This window comes from Chinchilla lanigera, unplaced genomic scaffold (genome assembly GCF_000276665.1).
Source record: "Chinchilla lanigera isolate Chin_1 unplaced genomic scaffold, ChiLan1.0 scaffold00013, whole genome shotgun sequence".
Taxonomy (NCBI): domain Eukaryota; kingdom Metazoa; phylum Chordata; class Mammalia; order Rodentia; family Chinchillidae; genus Chinchilla; species Chinchilla lanigera.
In genome coordinates this window covers 27,555,181-27,577,105 of record NW_004955414.1, presented here as the reverse complement: position 1 = coordinate 27,577,105, position 21,925 = coordinate 27,555,181, and the positions used below count along the sequence as shown (strand labels likewise).

General features: G+C 48.6%; 2 long non-coding RNA genes across 2 annotated transcripts; both read left to right on the top strand.

Annotated features, from left to right (window-relative positions):
* The first annotated feature begins 292 nt into the window (after nucleotides 1-292).
* LOC106146304 lies at nucleotides 293-4,218 on the top strand. The gene is made up of 3 exons (XR_001233115.1): nucleotides 293-948; nucleotides 3,834-4,024; nucleotides 4,121-4,218. It is a non-coding gene; the product is annotated as an uncharacterized LOC106146304 (long non-coding RNA).
* A 699-nt stretch (nucleotides 4,219-4,917) lies between these two features.
* Nucleotides 4,918-10,170, top strand: LOC102013817. Its single transcript, XR_001233114.1, has 3 exons — nucleotides 4,918-5,004; nucleotides 5,859-6,626; nucleotides 6,710-10,170. It is a non-coding gene; the product is annotated as an uncharacterized LOC102013817 (long non-coding RNA).
* Nucleotides 10,171-21,925: the final 11,755 nt, after the last annotated feature.

Sequence of the window (21,925 nt, the reverse complement as noted above, 5' to 3'; positions counted from 1 at the left end):
AGAACCTTAGATAGTATGAACATAATGAACAAATAGAACAAGGAAACGTCATCTTTTTGTGTATTTTTTCCTTCAACAAAGATGCTTCAACAAAGATGCTACAAAAGAGAGGAGGAAACAAAAGAATTTTAACAGAGAGCAGTCTTTTCTCAAGTCCTGGTGGTGAAGGGCAAATACTCCACTGCTCAAAGCCTCACTTCCCACCTCTGCAAAAGGTAAATCCACTAGCACTTACATGACAGCCGGGGATAATAATGTAGAATGCTTTGAACACGCTTGGTCCACAGGAAGCACACACTAAGTGTCAGCTTCTATCTTCACCTATTCTCTTACACCTAGAGGAAGAGGAAATGCAGGCTCTCTGGGCGGGCTGAGAGGTGAACAGGAAGTGAGACCAGCAAGGACAGATGGCTGTTTGCAGAATCTCACAAAGGAGACAGGGAGTGTGGGAAGAAGCTGAACACAGAATGCTTTTTGGCATTTTCCTTTCCGGGCTGCTGGCCTCTCTCAGATACTGGAAGAAAGAGCCACGTGAGGGGAGAAGCTGAAGCACAGAGCAGGTCAACCCCCGAAAGAAGTGAATGCCACAGGAGATGGTAGGCGGCGGATCTAGCCCAGGGGCTGGAGGAGCCTTGGACCACAGCGCTTGTGTCTCTCTGGGAGACGAAAGGAAACACAGAGAGGATGGGTGCCAGGATGCTCACACCTGAGTGCGCTCTGGGGGGTGTTTGGCTTTGTGCGCACTTGGTTAGCTTAGGTGAACTGTGTTCGGGTGGCTGCAAGTTTACCACATTAAGGTAGAGGATCATCAAGTTCACAGTGGCGGAACAAAAGACTTGTAAAGTTCCTCAGCTGCAGCTGGCCTTGCCCTGCCCACAGTGCCAACAGCACGAGATCAGATGCTTTCAGAGCTGCCTGGATAGAGCCTGGTGATTGGAGGGAGGCCAGGTAAAGGACATATTGTTTCGTATTATTCATCACATACAGTTCAGCCTCTTAATACAGAAACTCTTTCTGCCTGAGGGGAGAGGAAAGAACTTCCTCATAGAGAGCAATTTTTATGTATTTATTTTTTGGTGGCGGTACTGAGGACTGAACTCAGGGCCTTCACCCAGAGTGATATCCTCAGCCCTTTTTAAATTCTGTACTTTATATTCTGAGACAGGGCCTTGGCAATTGCTCAGGCTGGGCTGGAGCTTGCCATCCTCCTGCCTCAGGCAACCAGAATGCCAGGATTACAGGCGTGAGCCACAAGAACGTAACTTTATAACAGGTTTTCTTATAACTGGACCCTGCACCAGCAAAGTCTTTGCATGAAAAGTGCGTGCGCTTGCAGATTTGTCAGCTGGAGGTTGGAGGACTCTTGGCTGTTTTGGAGAGACAGCAAGCTTCCTGTGAAAGATGTCCTTGACAACATCACTCCCTCTCCCGCTGCTTTCTTATCTGTAAAAAGAGGGGGTGGGACCCTGAGCTGCTTCCTTCCTCCCTCCCAGAAACTTGTGTTTACTGAGCTCCCACTCTAGGCAGGGAACTCCTATGGGTGCTGTAGGGAGATAAATACAACCTGATTAAACAAAACCCAACAGAGATAAACCAGATTTGATTAAGCCATTGGCCCTCCCTCAGGAATGTGTGGTTTTGCAGGAAAACTATAGTTACCCCTCAGAACTGGTGCCAGGGATCTCTCAGAAACCAAAACTGAGGGTGCTCACGTCCCTTACACAAACAGTGTAATGTTTGCATAGAGCCTAGCCACATGTCCCTGAGCATTTTAAATCATCTCCCGATTACTTACAATGCCTAATACAGAGTAACTGCTCTGTAAATCATAGCAATACTGTATTCTTTAGGAAATTGTGGCCTCCAAAGGTGTACATATTCAGTAGGGACATATCTTTCCCCAAATGTTTCTGACCAAAGTTGGATAGCTGCAGGTGCAAACCCGCAGATACAAAAAGCTGACCAGTAATCAAAATCACTCTGCCTTAGTTGAGGTTTTCATCACCTCTCATGCAAACGTATTCTGCAGCTTCCTGATCGGTCTCCTTGCTTGCAACGATCACTTTTTTCTGCCCTGTACACTGCCAGAAGCTTCTCTCCAAAGTCCATGGCAGTCTGCACACTGTCCTCCAGCCCACAACATGCCACATTTTGTTTCTTTCACACATACTCTCTTCATCCTCTGTGCCTTGCAAACTCCTACACACCCTTCAAAGCCCATGCTTTCCCTGCACCCATACTCTTGGCAGAGCAAATGAGCCTTCCAAACACACCTCAGTTTCAGCATTTATCACTGTATGACCTGTCTGCTGTGATGAAGAAGGGTCAGATCTTCACTGTTTTTGTTTCCAGTGCGTGACACTTAGCTGGAGCTGACTGAATGATTGTGAAGTCACTGGTCATCATACATGAGGAGCACACACACACACCTCTGCCCTTTGCCTCTCAGGCCACCCTCATGCCTTGGGGGAATGCTCTGGACCGAGGACATGGAGATTTTCCTCTCTAATATTTCAAACCCAAGGTGATAAAGTATGCACAGCAAACACTCACATACTCATGCCCAGCTTTGACACATCTATCATTTGTCCTGTTTGCCTCAGAGATTTTTCTTCTTTCTTCTAGGACATTAGAGTTAATACACTTCTGTACTGCAAAGGAATCCATTCCCTTTCCTTCTAAACTGAGCGTTCATCACTCTCATGCATGTTTTTATGTGTTTACCACAAGGGCATATATTTCTAAATGATGTTTTTTACTGTTTTGCATGTTAAGCATCTTAACTTGGTATTGTCTCATCCTATAGATATGAAATTACAATGTGTTTTCCCCTCAGCATTATTCAGATCCATGTCGGCTTCTCTCCAGGCTCGCTGTTCTGTTCCAGTGCCTGCTTGTCTATTCCTACACAAACTCCTTAACGTAAGGGTCCTACTGAGAGTTTGTAAGGGCTGGCGGGGTGAGTCTTTCCTTGTTCTTCAAAATCGCTTCAGCCATTTTTTGGCCTTTTTGCTTTCATATGGTTTTTTGGATCAGTCCTTAAAGGTTTGGCACACACTTGCAATCCCATCTACTTGGGAGGCTGAGGCAGGAGAATTCTGAGTTTAAGGCCAGCCTGGAAAACTTAATGAGATCTCATTCCCAAAGGGAAAAAAATTTTTGGAAATTTCTTACTTAAATTGATACATTAATGTGAAAGAAACTTTGTTTTTCTGGTACTGAGTCCCTTTTTTTTTTAGTACCTGTTTGTGATGCATGATGAATAGGTTTATCATGGTGTGGTACCCGCTCTTGCCATCCGTGGGCCTGGTGCAGTTCTGGAGCTGCTCGGCTCTCCTTCCGGGAGGGATGTGGTGATGAACCAGCGCATCTTCCCTCAGGGGTCCTGGTGGCAGAGCAAGAGCATCTGAGAGCTCTTTCTGGGCCAGGGCAGAGCCCAGCCTACAGGAACAGAGGGAGGCAGACAGGCTGCTCAGAGCCCACCAAGGTCGGCTCACCCAGGGAGAGCAGGAGACTGAAAGCTGCACTGCTTCGGCCCGCTAATGCCACCATGGCAGATGTAGCTATCCGCCACCATGCCTTCCTCTCCCAAGCTGATGATTCTCAGCTCCCTCCCCAATCTGTCACCCTAGGGTGCCCCTACCTCACTCAGAGGTGGAGCCCCATGAGACACCACTCTGCCACCCAGCCCAAAGCTCTCACAGGTGTTTGCTAGGACCCTGTGATGAGCCAATGTGGGTAACTCTGAGTGACTTCCCAGGCCTGCAGGGCCAGAGCCTGCCCTGCTCTGCAGACAGAAGGGTGAGTGTGCCAGACCCGTACTTTCCTCCCAGGGTGAAGATCACTTCCTGGAGAGAAACGGAAGGCTTTGGGCAAACCAATGAGCCTGACAGACTGCATGGAGAAGCCCTTGGCTGCAGGACCTAATTGTGGCTGCTCCTTCCAGCCACCAGCTGACTCTGGGACTTATGTGGGCAGGAGTGCTTAAAATCTGGCCCTTGAGTGCTTGGCAGAGGAACTACTTGTAAGTCCTTCCACTGCTTATGGAAATAAATCATTACCATACGTTATGACACAGATTATAAACAAGATCCCTGTCTTGCTCCCCCTGTGCCAGCAGGTCCGAGTCCCTCACAGTCACTGAGAATCTGCCATGTGTCCCGCCCCGGGTGAAGTGCTTAGAAGACATGACCTCACCCGTCTTCACCACAGTGGCAGGAAAGACCCTCAGTCAAGCTCTGGGAGCTGACAGGACTCCTCCAGAGTCCCACAGCTGGTCCATGGCAGGACTGCGAGCCGAGCTCTACTGACCTGTGACTGTTGAGTCCATGTCCAGCCCGTGTAGTGCTGCTGCCTGCTGTGAGGGGTGGGAAGAAAGGTGCGGGGGAAGGAAGGAAGAGGAGTGTGGAGAGACCGTGGCAGGAAGAAATGGGAAGAAGGGAGCTGAGAGAGGGGGAGAAAGAGGGAGGCTGGTGGTGTGGGAGGCAATAGGCCTGTCCAGGAAAGGACTTCCTTTCCCAAGGCCTGCCTCCTGGGTCCTAGGGTCGCCCATTCCAGGGGATCTTGTATTTCCAGAGTGAACTTTTGTGTCCCTTGGGGGAAGGAAAGGAAAGAAAGTGGGGGAGGAGGAGGACAGACTGTCTCAGCTGAGGGTTCTCTCTGAAGGGAAGTCTGGTTCTTCAAGGCCTGGTGGGTATAGGGAAGAAGCCTGAGGTCAATTCCCTCGGGCGCCCTGCCCTTTGTGATGAGAACAGAGAAGCCACAACAGCCCAGTCGCCCCTGGGTCCTGGCAGAGGGACTCTGCTCTAGACAAAAGGAAGAACCAGAGGGATGACGTGAAGAGCATTCACTTGGTAAAACAGGAATAAAAATCAAGCTTTTCTAGAATATAGAACCTGTTGATCTCTAGGGCTGGCTCTCTGGACATTTTTCTGTGTTCCGGTGCTCCCTCACATGGCTGAATCACAGAGGATAGCACTCGCTTCCTGCTACTGGATCTTCACGGTATTGTTCAAAGGTCTCCTCAGTCCCGGCGAATGGAAGGGACAAGAGGAGGGTGACAAGCGGGGAGCGGACTTGGGGAGGTCACTTCGGGTGGGGCTGCCACTCCCGAGCTGCCCTTACAGAGGGCTCACTGCTAGGCATTACCTCAGTCAGGAAGAAGCCACTCCAGACTTTTGACTTCACTTTCCCTCCTCTCATGTCCCCAGCTGCTCAGCACTTCCTCTTTCTGATAACTACTGAAGGGGTTCTGTGAGGCCGGCTCTCCTCCCAAACTCTCTGGGGTATGGACTTAATTTGCCCCTCCATAGGAAACGGGGCAGACAGGATGTTGATGCCAAAGCAAGCCAAAAACCAAGTCAGTATGGAAGGCATTTGCCAGCTTCCTGTCGAAATTCTCTGGGCTCGGCTACAAGGCCTGCCAGGACAGGAATACTGGGCCCAGGGCCCTCGGGGAGTTAACAGATTGGCTTCAGGCCTGGCAAGGGCTCTAGGGCAGGTGGGTGGGGGCTCTGACAGGAAGAATCTTTGACATTTGCCAAGGATACTTGTCCTTAGGTGGGCAGCAGCATCTCACTTCCTTCTGAAATACCATGATTGAAGATTGAGAAACAAGCTCTGGCCCCTAAGGGGAAAAGATAAGAGAAGTTAGCAAACCCCAAGAATTCCAAGCAAATGGAGTCCAGGAGACTCTCACTCATGGAGAATCCCTTGAGAACCAGAGCAGATGCTCAGGCACCAGGTGGGGCTGGGAAAAGGCAGGAGAGCGGAAACAGAACTGAAGGCCCAAGGCAGGGAGGTCGGGCAGGATGCCCGGGTCGTGAACACTGACCCTTGTGCCCTCTCTCACTGCCCAGGCAGGACAGATGAAGAGCCCCAGCCCTAGCAGATGGGCCTGGATGGAGCAGGCAGAGAATGACACCTTTATCCTCACTGTATAGATAATAAAATGTGAGTCTTCACTTGGTCCCGTTATAGCCTGATTTTTCTCCTGGAGGGTTGGCAAATCGCTTGCTTGGCACTGACTGCATCTGTTCGCTTTTGAAATTAAGCAAGTGCATTTCCTCATGCCCATTCTTAGGAGGCCTTAGAGAAGTGGGGAAAAGGAGGAAACTGAGGCACAGAGAGCTAAAGCGTATAAGTGAACACATACCTGGTGGACCGCTTCCTCCTTCCAGGCCCCTGGCAGGCAATGGTCACTATTCAGTCACTGCACTCCTCCCCGTGACGCCAGAGCTGTGAGCAGCACGCAGCAGGGCCTGCAGGTTTTCCCCTCCAGCTGCTCTGTGCCTGCCGGTCCTTCCCTGGGTGCTTGAGCAAGGAGCCCGAGAGGATGGGCCAAGAGCAGGAAAGAAGGGTCCCTGGAAAATATAATGCCTGCTCCAAGCCTTCCTTGGGACAGCTGTATGCTGCTCAGTGTGACCTCTTGTGCCCCAGCAGGCCAACCTAGAACGGTCTGTCCTCAGAGAGATGGAGAGAAGACGCAAAGCTTAAGGCACAGGTGTAACAGAGTCACGTGGCGGAGGGTGTGGATACTGGAGGAGAAGGAGAATTGTGCGCATTTCTGCACTCAGCCCACCAAAGTAGCCAGTGAAGCTACTAAGAAGTTTACAAGGAGTCGTGAGGTATGACTTCCTCTTCTGTTTTGGCTGACATCTCTAGTTAACTCTCCATTACTCAGTTACTTTTCATTGTTATAACTTTCCAGACTCTTGGAGGAAGGTAAAGGAGAAAAGACACCATGCAGAGGAGTCCTGGGATGGTCATCCCCACTCGTTGAGTGCCCTAGAGCTGTGGTCTCCCAGGAGGGTTCTGTGAAGCCCTGGGGCATGGAGTGGTTTCTTGGGACTACGAAGGAAATGGGTGTGTGTAAGTGTGAGGAACTTTGGCTCCCCGCCCTAACTGGGGTAGCTCTGGTCTCTCTCTCTCTCTCTGGAGGTTTCCTTTGGAGAAAGATCATGCAGCTTTGAAAAAAAATCTGAAGTCTATGGGACCACATCAACCTTTTAACCTCCTAGAAGAGGCAACGGTCTACCCAATGTGGCTCAGCAGTGGAGGGTCCTGGCTGATATTGGAACCCATCCGTTGGCCCACCATTCTATCCAAGGGGAATTCTCCTACCTGACTCTTTCCCTGGGTTCAGGATGGTAGAGAATTTCTACAGTATGATGGATGGGGGAAACTGAGGTAAATCAGAAGGGATGTTTCTGACATATTACTGCTTCAGTTCTCAACCTCGCTAACCAAGACCCTTCAGAGTCCATAAGCCCTAAGCCTTAATAACACGTGCTCCATCCTACACATACACACACACACACACACACACACACACACACACACACACACACAAACGTCCTCACAGGATGGTTCCTATAACTATTGGACTCCAGAACCACAGACAATTCAGGGCATGCTATTGGTCATAGGTAGGGGTGATGAATCACCTTGGGGACAGAGCAGGGCGAGACTGGTAGAGCTGATCCTGTGAGGACAGATGGTGCCCTGTCTCAGAAGAAAGCTCACTCAGAAGAAAGAAGGCCTGGTTTGCTTGGAGGCTGTGATCTCCTTGTTCTCCTCCCAGTGTGTTAATTCCATTTCTTCCCAACAAAGATTTTTTTAGGACAGGGGGTATTTATAGCTCCTCCTAAGCCGTTTTCAGTCTGTTTCCTGTTCAAGTACTGCATTAGTCACCAGAGAGTGTCTCAGGCAATCTCCTCTCCCCGCCTGATCCACAGGGAACATGGGGATGCTGGTCAGAATGAGGGCAGATCCCAGTGGAAGTGGTCAGGGGAGACAGGAGACTGGCTGGGGAGATGAAGGAGAGTACCTCTTGGCCCCCAGCCTCTGTGGCATAAAGCCCCGAGTCTTTATGGCTTCCTAGAGTCTTGATGCTTAGTCCTCAGAGACTCAGAAACTGCAGAGGCACCTCTGTTTGCCCGCATATTTTTCCCATTACTTGATGACCTATTTGCATGCAGCTCCTTGCAGAGAATTTCCTCCTGAGCCATATACGGTGATTTCATTGCACCACAAACGGAGGCGTCTACTGCAGCCAGCAATCAAGGCTCCTTCCTGCTCCCTGCTGCTATCCTCACCTCCCTCCACCCCTTTACTATAGATTTCCCAGACTGCTCTGCCCCCTTCAAGCTCAGTTCTCCCCGCACATAGGTGGTCCTAAAACTTGACCAGCTTCCTCTGATGATCTGAGCTGAGTCCTTGTACCCACAGGTCCAAGGAGCAGTGAGGGAGAAGGAACTTCAGGCCAGGGAATGGTAAAGGAGGCAGAAACTAGCCCACTATGGTCTTTTGCCTTCTCCCCATGCCTTTGCTGATTCTGTTTTTGGCCTGGAATTCATCTCTGGACCATGGTGAATGCACCAAGGAATCCATTGCTGGAAATCTCCAGCGAACACCAACATTTCTTAATGGCCCCTGGCCTCCTTGAGCATGTCGATTAACCTTTACTAATAACTAGTGAAGGAGTTGAGTGCTGGGTTTCTGACCCTGAACTGTCTAGGGACGGCAGAGAAAGATGGAGAGAAGTTGGAAGTTCTGTTTGCATAGTGTCACCAGGTGGCCTACATCCCAGAGATGGAGAGCTTTCCAAACAGAGAGTCTGAGAACCTCAGAGGTGACTGATCCTAGGTTGTCCTTGGTGACAATGGCCTTCTCAGTCCCAACCTCAAGGTTTCCCAATTCAGAGCAAAGAGCATGTAACGCCAGCTGGTCAGGGAACACCTCCGTGCCAGGCTGCCTGCTGCGTACTGTGGAAACAAGCACTCAGAAATAGCCTTGGTGAGAAGGTGCACGAACTAATGCCACCTTTGGTCCTGCTCAGAGCTGGCATGCATACCAGCCCTGAGTGGAGGAAGTGGAGGAAATCAGGCATGAGACACGTATACCAGTGCCAGCCAGGCCCAGGCATCACAGGGCTGCTCCTGAGCTGTGATGCACACCTACAATCTGGCCCAACTATTTCTATTTCCATTCAGTTTCAGTCCTATGAAAGTCATTACAGACTGTCTCCCCACAGAGCACACTCAATTACACCCTTGGGAGGGTGAGAGCCCAGAAGACGCCATTGGGGATGGCTGAGTCAGGTTTAGTCAAGGGTGAGCTTGCTTCAGCTAGAGCTAGAGGCCTTGAGACTCATTTCCAGGGCACGGGGGATATCCAGGAGCAGGGTGGGGATGAGAGCACCAAGCAGAGAACTTCTTTCTTTGAAACCACAGTGGTGGCTTGTGAATCTAAGCAATCTAAGCATCTAAGAATAACATGTTCTCCGATCTCCTCATGAAGAGTCCCTCTCCTACTTCTACTTTTTAATTCTGAAGATCAATGCATATATTTTTAAAAAGTACAGAAAGCATACAGATTCTATAAAGAACTGCAAAGCAAACACCCCTGGGCTACTGTCATGAAATGAAATGCTGCCGGCAGTTGCATGTCCCTTACACATCCCCGTCCGGTTATATGCACTTCCTGTCTCTTAGGCATCTGTGGTGTCAACTTCCTTTTTGTATGGTTGTACCACCTCAGTTTGCATCCTGAAAGAAAACACTTTACTTTAACTGCTTTGGGCTTTAAGTGAATAGAATCATGTTATAGAGTTTCTGGGTATGTTGCTTCTTTGCTCAGTTATGTTTAAGAGATTTACCCATGTCACTGTGTACTGTTGTTCTGCATTAATTCCATCTTTATGACTGCATTGCATTTCAAGTGTTCCAGGTGTACTTATTGGTCCTACTGCTGATGAAGACCTGGGCTGTTTTCAGGTTTGGACTGTTACAAGCAATCCCATGGGAGTGTCCTTGACATATGCATCCTGGTACCAATGTGCACATTTTCTCCAGGGTTGATACCTAAGAGTGGAGTTGTTGGGCTAGCTAGATAATACATGGTTTCCCCAGGGCTTGCACTACTTTTGCCCTCTCTCTCTGTTGGTCCTGCAGCTGACACTTGAGAGAGGAAGCCCTGAGGTCAGAGCTGCTGAACCTACACAGAAGCTTTAGGAAGAACAACTCCTGCTGAGAAGCCCATCCGTGTGTGCTTTTGCCCCTTTTCCTGCACCATTGTTCAGGCCTCTGCTATTGCATCTCCCACCACTAAGTTCAGTGTATGCTTTCTCTAGGGCTCAGCTCACTGTGGTTCCCAGGCTCACCTGATCAAGGACATGGTAGGCAGTCATCATCTGAAGGTCAATCCAAAGGCAGTGGGACTCTGGCCCTCAGGCAGGAATTCAGAGATTACTCAGGACGCAGGTTTGATCAGGGCTGATCGCTGGTTTGCATTACTGTCTGGAGCCGGAGGGATAACGGGTCCTCCTGGCTACCTAAGTCAAGCAGGGGGAGGAGATTTTAGGACTACTGCTGGTCTCAGAGGTCTGGAACAGACTGAACAGCTCTGAATAGCACCCAACTTAAATAGTTTTAAACCAAAAAAGAAAAATAATGAACTTGTGACAAATTATAATGGTAGCCCTGGCTCCAGGAGAAACTTCGTCCAGAAGCTCCAACAATAACTTCACGCTCGGGCTTATGGACTCTCTCATTTCTGCTTTAGGAGGTCAGTAGTTGCTAAGAAGGGATAAGAGGAAGCTACATGGAAATGCTCAGATTCTGGAACAGGAATGGAAGCTGGCTGTCCAGGCTGAGGCCATAGTCAGGGACAACTCAGAGAGAGATCCCCTGTGCCTGGACAGTAGGTGCCCCAGAGTGTTCCTAGGATCTAGTGAACCACTGCGTCAAGCTTGGGAATTGGTAGCTTCACAGAGCCCTACAAAGACATGTTTACATCCTCAGATTCCTAAAAACATTAGTCTAGTGTTATTCTAGAAGAGAGCCTCAGAGAGGAAAGGAAAAAAATGCTCTTACTAGACTCAAACTATTTGAATGTGTTTTCTATACTATAAGCTAGGAGCCAGAAGGTCTGATTTAAGGTTGAGCACCACTTCCAGGTAGGTGTTGCTGGAATTCCTGGCACATTTCTGTGATATATGAGACCAGAGGGACAGAACATTTGAATTCAAGGCTACCTTGACAATTCCTACAGCTATAGTAGCTGCAAAGGTTTTAAAGAACACGTATGAGGCATCTTGTGTTGTGCTAGGGATGAACCTGGGCCCCTGCACATGGCGTGCCAGGCAAACATTCTACTACTGACCTACACCCCTGAGGGTTCTGTTTGTGTGTTTGTTCAATGCAGCAAAGACTGAAAAACCCAAGTGGCCCAAAAGTGGTAAATGACCTCCTTGGCATTTTCAAAATCACACCTCTGCATGTTGTTTACACAAAACAGTGTAAAATGGAAGAGCTAATACCTCTCTCTCAGTCACCTTTCCCAGAGCGACCCACTAGTCAGGTTCTTGTGAATTTCCCAGACATGATTCTTCAGCAGCCAGGCCCAGAGCTATGGGAAGGGGAGGTGCTCATACCTGAATGGAAAGAGCCCCAGTGAATGAATGGGGGCACCCCGGGTCCCAGGGACCCCTCCCCAGCAGGTGAGACCTCCCAATTGGCCTGGGCTTCCCCCCAGCCCTGCTGCTGCAGGCTAAAGCTTGCGCTTCAGGAGAGCTCACAGCAGGGGAATGGTTACAGAGTGAGATGCCTCCAGGGAAGGATTTTCGCACTGATTACATGTCTGGTGCTTTAGAACATCTCCACTCTATTCTTTCCAGCAGTGATTCATCCAGGAATCAGCAGAGACAGCCTGATGGGGACTGTGCCTGTGCTCCTCAACCAGCTTTGATCAGGATTATATAACCTGGTGCTGATTTGTGCTTAGAAGCTTTGTTTTCCTTTTGCCATTCATCCCTGAAAGGTTAGGGAGAAGATTAGATAGTGCCAGGGTTTACATTAGTTTGAAATCTTTTTCCTTCATTATCAGTTGCATAGATCCACAAGCATGCATGATATCAGACCTGGAGTAAAAGTGAGAGACTTCCAAAAATTCTCACTCATCATCTACCCACTCATGATGATTCGCTGATGACGTATTTTGAGAACTTACCAACTCCCAGACCCTCTGCTATCCAGCAGCACTTTTGCTTGAGGCTTTAGAAGAGACGCATGGAGAGAGGAAGAGAGATACAGACTCAAGAAACAATGTGTAGAAGTGCAGGTAACTGGGAGCAACTGCAAATGACTCACTGGTCAGGGGCAGAATCAGGCTGTGTGACAAGGGACCTCGCATCCCACAATCCTCAACCTGGACTTTACTTTAAAGGTCAGTGGGAACCACTGAGGGTTTTGAGGAGGAGAACTGAATCCTTGGGGAACCCAGCACAAAAAGAAGCCTCATTCAGATAGGATAACTGGAGGAGTGTTAAATGAGGGACTGTTTCCTAAGGTTAGGCAGCACAACCACTGCGAATAGCACGATGTGCAGAGCAAGTAATGCAAAGACTCTCAGACAGAAAGCCTAAGAAGGTGCAGTTGCTGAATCACGTGAAGGTCACCTTGAGAGGAGCTGTGGCCGTTACTTGTGGTAACTCCACAGTGAGGAAGCCAGGCAGATACCAGACCTCTCTCTCCCCACCCCTGAGCTCCCGCCGGTGCTGCCCATTCGCCAATCCCAGCCAGAGGCCCAGGAGGCCATCGCCACAGCCCACAGGGGCAGGCAGCCTCCTGGCAAGAGCAGGCTAGCGAGCGTGGAACAAGGCCCTGCACAAAAATGGCGCCAGACATCAGCAAGGCCTCTGGGAGGGTGGAGCATGAGCTGGAGACAGAGAAAGCCAGGTGGGAGGAGAGCACACGGGTCAGAAGGGAGTGCTGGCCATGGAGGCGGGAGGAAAAGAAGGTCTCTGCCCACGTTAAGGAAGTAAAATAGGCATGACCCAATGACAGGCATGAAGGACAGGGCGGGTAGACGGTGACACAATGGACTAGGAGAAGGAGCAAGTCCAAGAGAAGGCGCTGCTACTGGACACATACAAATGACTTTGTCCAGCCGGCAAAGCTAACCACGGGTGGAAGGACAGTTGGCTTCCCATGTCCCTGCTCTGGGCAGAGTTACAGAGGTGTCTGGTGTTTCCCTGCTTCCAAGCCTGTGTCATTTCCTCTATGACTTAGCAGCCCCTACAGCCCCCCACTTCAGTGTGAGTCTGCGCTCCCCCCTCAAAGAACCCAGGCTGCAAAATGATTTCTGTTTCTGCTTCTCTCCCCTATTGACTGCTCTTAACACCTGTCCTTAAATATAAAGTGACTGACTGCTAGCTCTCTGTGGAGAGAACTGATCTGCTGGAATGAATCTGCAATTAAGAGACTAAAGAGTTTTTTTTGCTTTTTGTTTTTATTTTTGTTTTTGTTTTGTCTTTTTGAGACAGGGTCTCAGTTCAGGCTGGCCTTGAGCTCACTTTGTGGCCCATCCTGGTCTCAAACTTGCAATGATCCTCCTGCCTCAGCCTCCAAGTGCTGGGATTCTAGGCGTGTGCCACCACGCCTGGCTAAGTGGTTTATTTTTGACTCTGGAGCTTCCCAGGGGGACTCTGAAGCCTCCACTCTACTCCACCCTCCACCTCCTCAAAAGGACTCGGGTGTAGGGCTGGGTATATGGCTCAGTAACAGAGCATTTGCATGCACAAAGCCTGGGTCCCATTCCCAGCACTGCAAAACAAATAAAAACAAAGGGCCTAAGTTAGCAATTTAGTGCCTGCTGTATGGCATGGAGACCTGAATCTGAAAGGACTTTCAGTATTGGTGCAAATTTTAATGCTGGCTGCTAAGAAGAGTGCAGTACATTTAGGGGCAGAGTAAACATAAACAGATTCTGGAACAATAAGACACCAGCACGGTCAGAGAACAGAACCCCATGAGAATTCTCTTCCTCCTCCAAATGAATTCCCATTGTCCCACCTACAGATCTGCCTTGGAGGGGAGTAGGCATTCAAAGGCCCCACAGGTCAGAAGGAAAGAGGACAGTAGGGGAAGCAGGGCCATGTTGCTAGGTAGCCAGTTCTGTCCTGCAGTTGCCAGGGTGATAATGATTTTTGTGTGCCAGCGGGGTACGGTGGCTTCTTGCTGAGTGTCTATCTAAGCAGGCTGGACTTTTTCACCACAGTGCCCTCCCTGCAACCATGTCATAACACAAACCATCAGAATTTCCCAGAGGAACAGCATTTGTTCTCCCTGAGGGGTTGTGTTCCTGACCAAAGACTCAGCTGGAGATAAATCATAACTGTGATCAACAATCTGTCAGAAGCAGAAGGCACAAGTGCCCAAATATTCTCTGTAAGTTCCAGGGCTAAAATTACTCCCCAGCCCCACCGCAGAGCTAGCACTGGGCTCTGTATGAGGCCCATGTACTGTGTTCATTCACTCACGCACCCATCCATCCATCCATCCATCCATCCACCCATCCATGCACCCGTTCATTCATCCGAGGACCGAGGGAAGCAGTATGCCTCTCTCCTCTGCTCCCCTCAGATTAGTGTTCTGAGCAAGGGTTATGTGCTGAATAAAAGATATGTCAACATCCTAACTTCTAGTACTTTGAATCGTCACCTTATTTGGAAATAAGGATTTTAAAAAGGTAATCAAGTTGAAATGAGGTCATTAAGGTGGGATTTAACCTATGGGATGGACGTCCTTATAAAAAGGGGGAAGTTGGGCATAGACAGACAAGCCCACTGGGAAGATGGTGTGAAGACAGAGGGAGGGTGCTGTTTGGTGACAGAGGACTGGAATAATGCACCCAGGAGTCAGGGAGTGCTGGAACAGACGCCATGGAGCCGAGAAGAGGTAAGGAAGGAGTCCCCCCAGAGTTTTGGGAACCATGGCCCTGCAGGCCCTTCACTTTGGGCTTCTAACCTCCTGAGGTGTGAGGAAATACATTTCTGCTTCTTTCAGCTTTCCAGTGGACGGCACTTTATTATAGCAGCCCTAGGAAGTGAATAAGCCAACCACTGTGGCCCCATGCCCTGGCCCATCATAGCCAAGGAGCTGTGAGAGGACGGCTGGGCAGAGAACGGCTTCTGCTTGTCGCTGCATAGGATTCTGGGAACCGCTGCCTTCATCTCATGAGAGCCTAAGAGTGAAGCCCTCATCAAGGATAGCCGAGTAGATGGAAAGAGTCTGGTCCTAGGTGACCTGATTGAGCTACTGTTCTAGCCAAGCTACCCCTGGCTCCTCTTGGTGCATCCTGATATGTGAAATAACACACTTCCCTGTCGTTTAACCAGAAGTTGTGGGAAAGAGCTCTAACTGGCACATGCCCTTCGTGTGTAGGTTGTCTGTCCCATGGGCTTGGTGCTTCCCCTGCCACACTCTCTCCCGCCAACTGAGTCTCCAGCTCCTCCCAACCTCTCTCCCCCATCCCAGTTACTGACCATCAGATTGTTGCAGATGGCTGCATTGCCGGCTGCAATGATCCCTCCTGGCCCTGAATGAATTTTCATCCCCACGACCTGTCTCCTCCTGTCCCTTTCCCCCTCCCACGGATCCTGTTCTCTGTCTCTAAAAGTCTACCTTGCTTCCCGTCATCTTTCCTTTATTTCATCTACTTATTTTTAAATTGCTCGTGTAAGAGAAAATACACAATTTTTAAATTTCTGAGACTGATGTATTTCACTTAACATGATGGCCTCCAGGTCCATCCACTTTCCTACAAATGACCTGATTTCATTCTTTTCAGGTGAATCATAATCCACTGTGTATGCACATTACCTTTTCTTTATTTATTCACTGCTTGCTGGGCATCATTCTAGGCCATTTCCACAGCTTAGCTATTGCGACTTGCACTGCTACAAGTATGGATATGCATGCCAATAATTCTTCCCAGAAGATAGCAAGAAATTGCATAACTGGATCAAATGGTATATCTATTTCTAGTTTGGGGGGAATCTGCATACGGATATACTTAGTGGTTGTTCTAGTTTATATTCTCACCAACAACTTTTTTTTTTTTTTTTTTTGAGGCAGGGTCTTGCTATGTAGTTCAGGCTGGACTTCAACTCACTCTATAGCCTAGGTTGGCCTTGAACTCGCAGCAGTCCTCCTGCCTCTGCCTCCCAAGGGCTGGAATTACAAGTGTGTGCCACCACACCTGGCTCATTCTTACCAACAGTGTAGAAGGGTTTCTTTTTATTCACAGGTTCACCCGCATTCATTGTCTTTGTATTCTTGATAACAGTCATTCTGACTGGAGTAAGATGGAATTTCAATGTAGTGTTGAGTTGCATTTCCCTAATGGCTAAAGATGTTGAACATTTTCCCCACATACTTACAGGCCATTTATACTTCTTGTGAGAATTTTCTGTCCAATTCATTTGCCCATTTATTGATTGAGATAGTTGGGGGGTTGGCGTTAAGTTTTTGGGATATCTATATAACTATATATGTAGATATAGGTATGGATATAGCTATTCTATACATTAATCCTCCATAGGAGAGTAGCTAGCAAAGATTTTCTCCTATGTTGCAGGCTGTCTCTTTACTATGTTGAATATTTCCTTTGCTGTGTAGAAGTTTTAACTTGATGTAGTCCCCTTTGTTGAGTCTTGATATTATTTTCTGTGTTATTTGGGCCCAATTCAGTAAAACTTTCCCTATGAAGTGTCTTAAATGACTGCATTTTGGGATGGTTGTTACATGGCAATAGCTAACTGATACACTGACAATGGTGTGAGGCAAACAAAGCAAGAGTAGACATAGTCTGTCTGCTGTGTAAGGATCATTTATGTTTTCATCATGTGCCAGATGCTAGGCCACAGGTTTCTGAGGCATTAACCCAGATGAGAGAGTTAAAATTATCATATCTACCTGCCTGTGAGGAAACCAGTTTTCAGAGAAAGTAGAGAAATTGTCAGATGTGACAGATCATATTCCCCAAGACGGCTGAGATAGTATCTGCCATCTGATGTGCTCTTCTAGGAGGGAGAATTCAATTTCCTTCTTGACGATGTGGGCTTTGATGGTAAGCTAACAGGATGGAACAGAAGTGATGGGGCATGGCTTCTGAGGTAAATCATATAGGGAGATACAGGTTCTACTTTACCAGCCAGGCACTTTTCTTTGAAGCCCCAACTTCCGTGTGAGATGTCTGAACACCAGAGGTTGCCATGCTGTCGGGTTGCTAGGACACGCAGAGGCCCCATGTGGGTGTTCCCACTGATAACTCCGGCTGAGCGCCTAGCTGACAGCTTGCATGGAATTCCTGATGTGCAGTCACCCCAGACTTCAAGCCTGGTCCCTCAGCCTACATAGCACAGATAAGGGAAACAGTCCCCTCTCTGCCCTGCCCATCCCACAATGCATGAGCATAACATAACAGCTGCTTCCCACCAAGTTTGGATGGCTAGTTACTGCCATAGGCATGGCAGTGGTGCAGCTGGATAACAGGAAGTGGAGTGAGGTCAGACCTTAACCCTGGCATTTTTACTCAGAATCTGAGCCCTTGACCATTTCTCATTTCTCCATCCTTCTCACATCCCCTAGAAGGGAAGCTTCATCTCGCCTAACACCAGCACATCTTCCTTGGAAGCCACTCCATTCCCCATGCACGGGGCTCAGAAAGCCAGAAAGAGAGGAACTAAATGCTTCCAACTCTGCCACCTCCGGGCTGCCACCCTCCCTTGCTCCTCTTTTCTGCAAGCTTACATCTCCTCCCAGCGAAATTAGGATGTATAAATATTTTGGTTTTCACCCATGGTTCCTGGCTCATAACTGCAATAGCCTACCCTTGTTATTTCCTAAATTCCTAGAACAATAAGCCTATCTTTTGTTTAAATATTTGGCTTTTTGTCCTGGGTTCCTGAAGCCACTTCAGAACAACTTCAGAGCCAGGAAAGTGAAAGACACTTCTGTTAGATGGCTGCCCCCCTCCTGGTCTCCCTTCACCCTATCCTTTTTCTCCCCAAGGCAGGTCATACCAAATAAAATTATAGCCTAATCTTCCCCTGCATTTCTGTCTTGGATCTGGCCGTAAAGAAATTCTCAGCCCTACCTGTCTGGTGGTAGATCCTCAGGTCTCCATCTCAGAAGGGCCCAGGCCCATACCTGGGGGAAGGAATGCTGGTGCCAAGACGCCAACAAGGAGGTAAACAGAGGGCCCTGCTGGGTTTCCCCATGCAGTCTGTTAGCACTGCATTGTACCCTTCTACCCACAGACACAAAAGGACAGGGCTCGGGAGCGTCTGGGCAGCTGGACACACAGAGACTGCAGGAAGGTGAACAAGTGCTCATCCATGTGCCAGGAGGGGAGCACCCCAACTCCATGGGGATGAAGATCCTGGACTCAGGAGCCTTCTGGTCCTCACTCTAAGTACCTCTCCATCTGCATGTTTATTTGCATACTTCAAACATCCTTTCCAATAAAAAAGTAAATACTTTCTCTCAGTTCTGTGAGCAGTTCTAGCAGATTTACCAAGCCTAAGGATGGGATCATGGGAACACCACCTTCTAGGATGTAGGTCATAAATTCTAGAGGCCAGACTTGTGACTGGTGTCTGAAGTAGGGATAGACTTAGGTACCAAGTCCTGTACCTGTAGGACTTGACAAAGCTTCCAGGTAGACAATGCCAGAATTTAATTGGTTAGAGGATGCCTAGCTGGAGTCTGCTGCAAAACTGATTGCATGCTTGCTGTTAGGGAGAAATCCCATGTCTTGGCATCACAGAAGCAGTCTGTGTTGTGCATGGCTAATAGGAGAAACTAAGTTTGTTTTCCATTTCCATCATCAGGCTCCCTTACCTTAGCTCTATGACACCCCCCCCAAACATTAGGACACAGCCCGTCCTCCTTGATGGTTCTGGTTCCTGCTTCACTAGAGATTTGCTCCCTGCTGAAGTCCAGGTGAAAACTATGCATACAGTGTGAACTACCTATGGTCAGGCACACAGTAGGTGTATGTTTTGGCCAATTTCTTTGTTGCTGGGACACAATACCCTAAACCCACAACTTAGAGGAGGACATTTTTGGCTCCCAGTTATGGTCCATCAGCGGCTGGCTCCAAGGCAGAAAGGGATGGTGGAAGGGCCTGGGTGGAGGACGGCTCATGCAGTCAGGAAGCAGAGAGTGAAGGGAGGAGCCAGGGAGGGAGATCCACTCTCCCAGGTCACGCCCCCTGTGACCTGCCTCCAACCGGACCCCGCCTCCTAACAGCACATTTGGCTATGGGTTCATCAGTGGATTAATCCATCGACTAGAGTGCCGCTTCCCCCCAGTTCCAATCACCTTCCAAAAGCCCCACGTCTGAACACATGAGTCTTTTGAGAGACATTCCAGATACAAACCATAGCAAGATATAAGGAAGAGTGAGCTCTGTATCAGTTTCTTGCTGCTGCTTAAAAAAAAAAATAAACCACAAACACAGGGACTTAAAACAATATAGATTTATTTCTTATAGACTTTAAAGCCAGAGGTCCAAAATCAAGGTGTCAGCAGCGCTACATTCATTCTGGAGGCCTGGGAAAAGTCATTCCCTTGCTTTTCCACCTTCGAGGGACTTCCTGTTTTCCTTGTCTCATGGCCCCATCCTCTGCCTTTAAAGTTACCAGCACAGCATCTTCAAATCTCACTGCCTCTCCATATTCCCTCATCTGCTCATAAGGACCTGTGTGGTTACCTGTGGCCTGCCCAGAATATCTCAAGAGTCTTCGTCCCATCTGCAGAGTGCCTTTTGCTGTAAGGTAACATTCATGGGTTGTGGGAATTAGGATGTAGATGACCACCAGACAATTCAAACACCCTCATGTGGGCTCTTCAAGGTGCGTGTCATGAGAGCTGGGTGAAGAAGACCCTGAGGACATGGCGGAAGGCAGGCCAGAGTAGAAAAAGCCAGAAATCTTGAATGGCACTGAAACTTTCTCCCTATTGACTCTCATTCTATTTTGACCTGAATGGGAAATAAAGAATTGCAGCCAGCAGGCTACTGGTAACAGAGGTTAGTCTACACCAGTGGTGGCTGTTTGTTATCATTGAAACCTCTAAAAAGTTCACCATCACTGGCCTATACTGACAATGAAATTTTCCCAACTATGAACATGGACTTTAAAAGAACATGTGGAAATGCCTTTCATAAGTTTTATATCGCCTTACATTTTACAAGTAAATTTAGCATTTACTTCCTATAATAGAAGTTGGTCTTTGATCTAACTATGTCAACAAGGTTACCTAATACACACTAAAAACTGAAATCAGAGATTATGCTACTGAGCTGCAACTATCCCTCTACATCTGACCTGCTTCTGAGTTTTCTATTGACTCATTGCACAATACTCAGCGAGTCCTGATAAACACAAATAAGTAACTGCAAATGGTAACTATGGTATTTTAACCTGTTGCGAATTTCAAAAACTCTTCCACAGACGGAGGTCCCCATCCAACCTTGATTCTGAAGTCAACACAAAAGTTAGGAAAGGAGGCAACATAAGTTGATGTTTCAGGAGCTTCTGTATAAATTTGTTTTCTCATCATTAACTTTCAAAAAGATCAAAGATGATTTACCCCAAGACCTGCAGGAAAAATGAAACCAAAACCAGGCAAACAAGAATAACAAGATACAAGCTACCAGTGGCCAGGCACCTGGAGTTAGGAATTTCACTTGCCCAGAAGCGTGTGTGTGTGTGTGTGTGTGTGTGTGTGTGTGTGTGTGTGTCTGTGTGTCTGTGTAGTGGATAAGACTTGGGAGAGGATAGGCCCCTACAGATGCTGTGCTCTTGGAAATATGTGACCTACTTTCTAAAAGGGTCCTTGTAAGCAAATGACCAAAGGACCCTGTATCTAGATGACCATGCACCTGGCTAGGACAGGAGCCAGGAGTTCCTGCAATTGTGCTACAGAGAGCAAAGCCTGGGAGACTCACACTGGTACCTGTGAACACCAAGCGACAGGCTGGGAAGAAAGTAAAATTCCACAGTAGTTACTTCCAGACAGGAATCAGGATTAGGTAGAAGAGCAGTTCTGAGAAGCCCCTATTCCCTCCGGCACCAGAAGTCGTAGAAGACTCTAAAGCCTTGCCAACAAGCAGAGGAATGCCAGTCTAAGCAGGGGCCCCACTGCGGAGCTGAGGACTGCAGGCAAAGCAGCTTCTCCCACCCCTGCCAGGTGTCCGCCTCTCCAGGAAGGAGCTCAGTGCAGCAGGAGAGAAAATGGATTAACCAAGTACCTGTCTTGCACCAAGCTCCGTGCTGTGTGTACTGTGCACACAGTTTAAATAGCAAGCTTGTGGCGGGGGGGGGGGGGTATAGGTACTTTTCTCCCCAATTTTGAGATGGGGGAATTGAGTCTTAGCAACTTTAGGAAAGGGCCCTAAGCGTAGGTGGGCATAAGTGGCGGAGTTGGAGTTTGGGCCCAGGCTTCCCAGACCCAACGTCCCTGTGCTCAGACACCTGCGAGGGCTCTCAGGGCACTCTTGGGGCTGCACATGCACAGCGACAGTCACATCACCTGCTCTCAACTCGGCTCGGACAGAAATAGACCAGAGCAGGGAGGCTCTGTGGTCCTGGGTGCCACAGTTAAAGCTATAAATGTTACCGGGGTAAAAGCACCAGCGTTAGCGAGGAAGGAGTGCAGTGTCTCAGGGAGCTGCAAAGCCAGCGTACAGGGTATGTGCCAGGGTGGCAAAGAACAAGGTGCTCCGTCTTCCTCTGCCCTTTGGTCCTCAGGTTTCATAGGCCAATGACACACAGCTTCTGGAACAGCAGGAGGGCCTTCAGAACACTCTGAACCTCTCATTGTTTACACAACAGTGGCTGTTACGAGCCTCCAGGGTTAATCCTAGTGCAACCACCATGTTAGAAGGGAGGCCAAGGCACCAAGAGGTTGAGCCTAAATGGGGATTCACAGCCTGGCGAGGGCTGGGGAACTAGTGCACTGGGGCCTCCAAGTATGTCCATTCAGTGTCTAATGCTCTGAGTATGACATCCAATTATTATTATTAATAGTAATAGTAGTAAAACTCTATGAATGAAACTTTGACTTCACCTCCA